Here is an 8,373-nt window from a genome sequence, read left to right on the forward strand (position 1 = left end):
TGGGAATGCCATGAATGATGTTGAAAAGCATATTCTTCATGATGCCAACGACTTCTTCATCATTTGAGTCGTGGCCTTTGATAGGACTCATTGTCTTCGTCAGAATTCGATAGACAGTCTGAGGCACATACAATAATTCCTTGACGAGGAATTTGGTTCTTGGGGCCTGCCTTGGCTTCAAAGGCTTCATCAGCACTTGCATATAGTGATTTGAAAGTTCTGGTTCATTGTAGATACAACGAGCATCATCAACTGGAGGACTGAGTGGTAGAGCACGAAGCAATTCAGTTGCTGGTACCTTGTAGTGAGTATTTTCAGACATCCAGTCTAATACCCATGTGTTCACGTCTTTAGCGTTTCCGGTGATGTGCAGGGTTGCATAAAATTGAAGAATGAGTTATTCATTCCAGTCACAGATATCAATGCAGAAATTCAGAAGTCCTGCATCGTGAAGAACACTGAGGAGTGGCTCAAAGCCGGGCAGAGACTCCATGTCCACATGAGGAATATGTGCATGATCGAAGACTTTGTCTTTGTTGAAGAGCACTAAGGAATAGAAATTGGCTTGGCTGGCAGTCCAGAAACGCCTCTTCCTTATGCGAGCAGAATCATATGGATTATAATCAGTGAAGAATACGTGCTCGACAAAGAAATCTTCAGCCTTGAACTTCTGTTTGCTTGAGAACGGATTCTTTTGCTTTGGCAGAGGGGTGTCAGTGAGTTGCATCACCACCTCAGGAATCGCGAGCTCAGGTTCTTCAGGCTGAGGAATTTCTTGTTCCTCAACAGGTGCAGTCTGAGGATCAGCAGCAGCAGGTTCATCAGCACTAGTGGCTGGAATTTCTTCATGCACAGAGAGAGTGGGTTGAGTTTCTTCAGAGCCCATTCGAACTGTTGGTGCAGGGGACTGAGGAATCTGTTGGAGCAGGGTGAAGATAGGAGTATTGGGATGCTGACTTTCCCAAAAGTCATCATTCATCACAGGTGTGGTGCATCCTATATCCACATCTTCATCTACAATTTCCTCAACACCAGCCTCTTCAGCTGTGAACTGAGGCATAGGTGAGGAAATGACTGGCGTTGAAGAGATTGCGTCCACTTCAATTTCTTCATCAATCTGCTCTAACGAAGCAGCAGAATGATGTTCTTCATCAGATCCGATGGGGATCTCATAGTCTTCTCCAAAAGGAACAAGGTCCTTTGACGGCATGGAGGAAATTGGAACAGCATCAATTGGATTTTCAAGTGAGCTGGTCATTGGCTTCATTTTCTTCGCAGCCGAAGAATTTGACACAGCTGATGCCTTCCTTTTCTTCACTGCAGCTCGCTCGGCAGCCTTGTTTTCTTCACATCAAATGCACATGGAAGAATTGGAGTTGGTGTAGGCGCAGGAGGAGCTAAGGAATCTGGTTGAATTTCTTCAGGCGCAACTGGTGCAGTTGCCCTGACTTCTTCAGTTTCTTCAGGTGCACCACTAGTGGATGCCTTGGCAATTTCTTCAGCAGCTGGAATGGGATCATCAGCCCTAGAACTAGCATTTTCATCAGCAGCCTCAACTTCATCAGCGGTGCTGGCATGTTCTTCAGTTGGCTGAGCTGAGGCTTCAGCCTGAGGACTTTCATGTTGCATTGAGGCTGCAACATTGGTGAATTTCTTCGTCAGGTTGACGAATCTGACCTTGGCCCCTTGCCAATCAGCATAATAAGCATCGAAGTTTTTGCTGAGGTCTTGAATTTCAGTATGGACCTTGAGAAGTTCTTCAGGTGTCATTTTGACAACGTTTTTCTTCAGGAACTTCTCCTTTCTGTATTGAGCTTTCTTGATCTCTCTTGCCTTTTCAAACTTCCATTTCTCTTCAGTGATGAAATGGGTCAGCATGTGATTTTGACCAGCAGTCAGATGAAAATCAGGCATGGGGGTGTTTGGATCCTTGTGCCAGAGATCAATATAATCGAGAATTTTCCTCAGATCCAACAGTAGTGACACAGATGTGCCTTTGGCTCTAGCGGCCTTCACCTGTCTGTCTCTGATGATTTCTGCGGGTTCATCATCAGAAGCTTCGTCATCAGATGGCACATGGAATGCGACCTGTTTCTTCTTTGGACTTGGCCGAGGACCTCGTCCAGCTGTTGCTTTGGTCTTCAGCAGAGTCGGGCCAGATGATGAAATTGGTGCAACTGAGGAACTTGCTGAGACACCAGAGGCAATCGAGAAACCAGCAGTCCTTTGACATGTAGTCAGATGCACATGTGCTGAGGACATTGAAGGCGCTGTTGAGGACTTTGGTGGAGCTGTAGCAGTGTGAGGAATTTGCCTTGAGGGCGCTGCTGAGGAACTTGGCCGTGAGGGCGCTGATGGTGAAGCACTTGGCTTACGAGCGGGCTTCTTTGGCATGGATTTCCTCGGTTGGACGGAGGTCTCAGTAGCAGTAGCAGTGGCAGAATCCTCATTGAATTTCTTCACTGCCTCCTTGGCTTGTCTTGCCAATTTGGCTTGGCGCTTAGCCCATTCTTCAGGAAAGTCCTCACCACGTTTGATGCTTGTGGATCAGCTACTTGTCCAGTGCCAATGGAGCTCTTGGGCACGGAGGATTGAGGGCAAATTTCTTCATGTACTTTGGAGTTACATATCTGTATTCCCTCCATTCCCTTGCCCATCTCCGTTCAATCTTCTAAATGCGCACCTTGCGCTGATTTTTGTTTTCTTTGCCATATTTTGCTTCATCAGGTGTGCAATAGTCAGCATAAATTTCCTCAGGGATCTCAAATGCAGTCATAACCTCGGGTTTCTTTCCTCCCTTCTGCGGCTTCTTACCGTCTGCCATATTCTTCAGTTGAGGAATTTGAACAATTGAGTTCTCTGAAGAAGTATGCAGTTTTTCTTCGAGGAACGCTGCAAATGAGTTAAGTTGATGAGAACCTAGTGATTCAGCAGCAGACATGAGTACCTGTGAACAGAGTACAGGTGCGAGGAATTTGGAGAGGTCATATGCGTTCTGAGAAGGTTTTTCGAAAAGAACAAGTTTTGAGGAATTTGACCAGATGAGCCTTGAAGAATTTCACTAAGCGATCTTTGTCTTAGGTTCCAGAGTTGTATAGATCGAGAATCCATACAATTGAGGAATCTTGAGGAAAATCATTGCTTAGAGAAACGAATCAAGAGCATAGTTTGTTTGAGGTGTTCATATATGTGAAGATTTGAAGAATAAACACCTTTGAAGATTTTCAAGAAAGCTTGAGAATCAAAGCGAGTAATAAAAGTAACTTTTAATTACCCGAAATGAAGAACACGACGAACTGAGAAGAACAGATGGGAAGTTCGTCAGGTTAGATCTTCCTTGCCCTAACTCGGCGGAGGAAGACAGCTACGGCGGCGGCGGAGTGAAGATTTCTGCGGTCGGCGTGAGTACTGCGGCGACGAGGTCGAGGCAGCGAAGCTCTTCCTCAGGGGCGACGATGGAGTAGCGGTGGCGCTAGGGTTTGAGTAGCTCGAGCGGGAGAGAGATGGTCGAGCGGAGTAAATGAAGTGAGGAAGGGGAGAGGGGTATTTATAGACACAGTGAAAAACTGTTCGTCCGAAGATTTAGGACGAACGTGCCCCTGCCCTTTCTCCTTCACGCGACATGTGTCACCCACGTACTGTGTAGTGGAGATCGTGTATGATTGTGCGTGAATAGAATAATGCATCGTGGGATGCGGAACAGTTTGAGCGGCAAAACCGAAAGTTTGGATAAGATTTGTTTCAAAGTTTCCTTCGCAATTTCTTCAGCTGACAAGGACACAGTGAAGATTTTGAACGAGTTTCAAATAGAACGCACATGAAGAATTTGTGAATAGATTGGGTTGAGTATAGCATAGAGGGGGAAGGGTCCGATCACATTCACTTAGCAGAAAAACAACTTGAAGAAATAGCTATAAGTGAATGCTGTAGAGGACATAAACTCATATATGTATATAGCCAATGAAGAAAAACGAAGGGAACAGTGAAGATTTTGCAAAGTTGAAGAATTTGAAAAACTGAAGACTTTCAAAACTGAGGAAAAACTCAAATTGAAGATTTTCAACTTTTTGTGGTGGCGTGACCCACCGTATTAGAATGACGATTTCAGACACCGCGTACAATTGTCGTAGGGTTCTGAGAATCAAATTCTTCATTAATTTCTTCACACTTAGAGTGTTATTCTTCATTGATTGAAGAGAAACGTTTCTTCATGTGTTGCACATCTAAGTCATCAATTTTGCATAAGTGTTAGGATGTGTGTCCTTTTCAAAGAACATTCAAAGATTCTAAGATATTTAGCTCACACCGCAACTTGCTAAATCTCTTCTCATCCAAGGGCTTAGTGAAGATATCAGCTAGCTGTTCTTCAGTCTTCACGTGCTCGATAGACATGTCGCCCTTCAACACATGATCACAAAGAAAATGATGACGAATTTGAATGTGCTTTGTCTTCGAGTGCTGAACTGGGTTGTGAACAATCTTGATGGCACTCTCATTGTCGCAGAGGAGAGGCACATTCTTCACGTTGACTCCATAGTCCTTGAGTATTTGCTTCATCCAAAGCAGTTGAGCACAGCAAGAGCCAGCAGCAATGTATTCAGCTTCCGCAGTAGACAGTGATACGCAGTTCTGTTTCTTCGAGGACCAACAGACCAAAGATCGTCCGAGGAAATGACAAGTGCCAGAGGTTGACTTGCGGTCCACACGATCACCAGCATAGTCAGAGTCAGAATATCCAATGAGATCAAAGATAGAGCCCTTGGGGTACCATAATCCTAGTGTTGGTGTGTGAGCTAGATATCGAAGAATATGCTTCACAGCCTTATGGTGTGATTCCTTCGATGCAGCTTGAAATTGGGCACACATGCAAACACTAAGCATTATATCTGGCCTAGATGCACATAAGTACAATAAAGAACCAATCATGGAGCGGTATACCTTGTGATCGAAGTCAATAACATTTTCATCGGTGCATAGATGGCCTTTTGTGGGCATAGGAATTTTGACGCCTTTGCAATCTTGCATGCCGAATTTCCTCAGTACATCTTTGAGGTATTTCTCCTGAGATATGAATATGCCATTGCGCTGTTGATGAATTTGAAGACCTAAGAAGAATTTCAACTCTCCCATCATAGACATTTGATATTCTTCACTCATCATATAGGCAAATTCATCACTATAACATTGGTCAGTACAGCCAAAGATAATATCATCAACAATGACAAAACCATATAGAGATGCAGCATTAGAATGCTGAGTAATGATTTGGTCCGAAGAGGTCCATGTGAAGCAATTCGAATGGACGAGTAGTGGTCATGATAGTCTTCGCTGGATGCTTGGCCTTGGTCATTTTTCCAGCTTCACAGGCTCCGCATAAGTGATCCTTGAGGAATTTGACATTCTCAATGCCAATGACATGCTTCTTCTTTGCAAGCGTGTGCAAATTCCTCAAGCCTGCGTGACCAAGTCGTCGATGCCATAGCCAGCCTTCTGAAGCTTTTGCAAGTAGACACACGGCTGGTTGTGGTCCTGTAGAGAAATCAACAATATACAAATCTCCTCTCCTAAAGCCTTCGAAGACTTTGGAATTGTCAGCTTCCATAATCACAACACAGCGATACTTGCCAAAGACAACAACCATATCAAGATCACAAAGCATTGAGACTGACATGAGGTTGTATCCTAAGGACTCAACAAGCATGACTTTGTCCATGTGTTTATCCTTAGAGATCGCAACCTTACCAAGACCCAATACCTGACTTTTGCCTTTGTCAGCAAAGATGATATGCTTCAGATGTGACGGTGATAAGGGAGCATCCATCAAAAGATTCTTGTCACCAGTCATGTGATTTGTACATCCACTATCGAGGACCCATTCAGTGGTTTTGGGTTGATCATCCTGCAGATGAATTAGTGTAACTTACAATCTCATATGCTTCATCAGTGAAGAATATGATATCAAGTTCATCAGATGAATTTCATCAAGCGGTAAACAGATATAGCAGTATGAGGACGTGTGAAATGAAGGTTCATTTCATCATGGTTAGCCTGCGTCCTTTCAGGCATTTTTGTCAGGTCCCCAGCAAATTCTTCAGACGTTAAGGCACGTCTGGAGACCTGACCCTACATAAGAGATTAGTTCTTTTTCTTCACCACCCACATCTGAAGGGGTGGCAAAGAGTTCATCACTCTGCGAGCACCATACGAGAATGGTGGCATAGAAGCCAAACCATTTCGTTTCACATAAGAGGGGTTAGGGTAAGCATATGAATAAGCAGAGAAATTCTTCGAGGACTTATGAACATAATGATTTGAAGAATAATGTGCATATTCATAGCCCTTAGCTCTACCCTGCGAAACAGAGTTGTTAGCACGATGATGATCATATGAGGACTTTGATCCAGTTGAGGAATTTGATCCACGTGAGGAATTTGGTCCATATGAGGACTTGGATCCATATGAAGAATTAGGTCCATATGAAGAGTTTGTTCTAGGGTTCCTATTCTTCACAGGTGGTATCATGAGGACATTCACCTGAAGACTTTCAACATAACTTTTGGGAACCCAGATTTTCTTCATAGGGGAACCGTTCCTGCAGTTAGTCCCAACATATCTAGCAAATACTTCACCATTCTGATTTTTGAACAGTTTATAGTTGGAGTCAAATGACTCATCAGAAGAATGAGGAGATTCACATGTAAAGCCAGATAACAAGGATGGATCAACTGGAGGTCCCTTTGCAGCAACCCATGAGGTTTTGGGGTATTGCTCAGGCTTCCAATATATTCCATCAGCATTGAGTTTCCTCTCAAAGGCAATACCCTCTTTCCTAGGGTTTCTATTGAGGATCTGCTTTTTGAGCACATCACAAAGAATCTGATGCCCTTTGAGGCTTTTGTACATGTCTGTCGTGTACAGTTCCTTCAGCCCTGCATCGTCAGTGATACTAGCAATGTCCTCAGATGAGGAATTAGTGATAGCAGAGGCAGGTGAAGAATTTGTAACAGTTGAAGCATTTGAACATTCAGGTGAAGAATTAGCAGATTCACATTCAATGCACTTTAAGCATGGAGGAACAAATTCTTCCTGAGAAGTGCTGATTTGTTGAGCAAGTAATGAATCGCGCTCCTTCTGAAGATCTTCATAACTCACTCTTAGCTTCTCAAGATCTTGCTTTCTTTGAAGAAATTCATAAGAAAGTGTCGGGGAAACTGATCCACGAACACCTATGGGTCCAGCGGACCGAGCCCCTTTCGGTTCGGCGGGGGGCGGAGGTCGCACGAAGAGCAGATCGAGGCGAAGCACACGAGCAGTTTACCCAGCTTCGAAGCTCTCCGAAGAGATAACACTCCTACTGCTGCTTGTCTGATTGTATTATGTTCTTGCTCCAGAGAGCTAAGTGTTTTCTGGCTTTCGAATGATCCGAACCCCTTCTACGTTGCGCATGGGCCTCCTTTTATACGTTAAAGGGGTCACTGACAGGTGGCAACGTAAACAAGGGTACAAATGTAAAAAGAGAGGTGGTTGGTACAGTTACTTGTACAGTGTATCCTACCTAACCCTGACGGCAGGGGACAAAGGCAGTAAATGCCCGTTTGCGTCGTCCAAACAGTGCAAAAAGGGACCGTCACGGGCGCCACCGTCTGCCACGATGGCGATCTTGTCAGCCTCGCATGCCACCACGCACCCCTGGCTGCACAGCCTCCCGCCACGCGTGCCTGGAAAAACCCTCAGGGCGACACGTTGGTGGATGCGCTGGAGCGCGAGCACAGAGTGTCCGCCTGCCCCGGCCGTTGTCTTGTCGGGCCCGGAAGCTTGTCGCTCGCCGAGCCTTGCCGGGACGCGTGGCGCGTCGCGGCAAGTTCCTTGAAATGCCTTGGTTGGCCTTCCCGGCAAGCTCCTCTTGCCGGGGCCATGTCTCTTGAGCTTAAATACTTTGTTCTTGAATGGCTCCAAGGGAACCACGGAGGACCGTGGCGGTCGTCCGGCAAGCCTTGCCGCGGGGTGCTGCAACTGCCCGTGCACAAGTTCGGGGTACTAGGGGACCCCTATTCTAGTACACCGACAGGAGCCCCCGGGCTTGGGCCATACACGGTGCCGAGCGTTGTTGGGCCAGGCCCAAGGCAGGGCACGGGCACACGCGGCCTGGGCCACGCCGAATCTTGCTTCGTATCCACCGCGCCCTCCCTAACGGCACGCGTCGAATGCGGCATCGTGGGAGAGATCGTGGGTGGTTTCTTTATTCGGAAGGGCGAAACGTCCGCCCCCTCCCTCTTTATAAGTAGGGGAAATAGGGGCAGTTCGTTCCCCCTCGCTGGTTGCTACTACTCCATCTTCCCAAACCTCCGCCGCTCCCTCCTTCTTCTCGAAGCC

This window comes from Triticum aestivum, chromosome 6B (genome assembly GCF_018294505.1).
Source record: "Triticum aestivum cultivar Chinese Spring chromosome 6B, IWGSC CS RefSeq v2.1, whole genome shotgun sequence".
NCBI lineage: Eukaryota > Viridiplantae > Streptophyta > Magnoliopsida > Poales > Poaceae > Triticum > Triticum aestivum.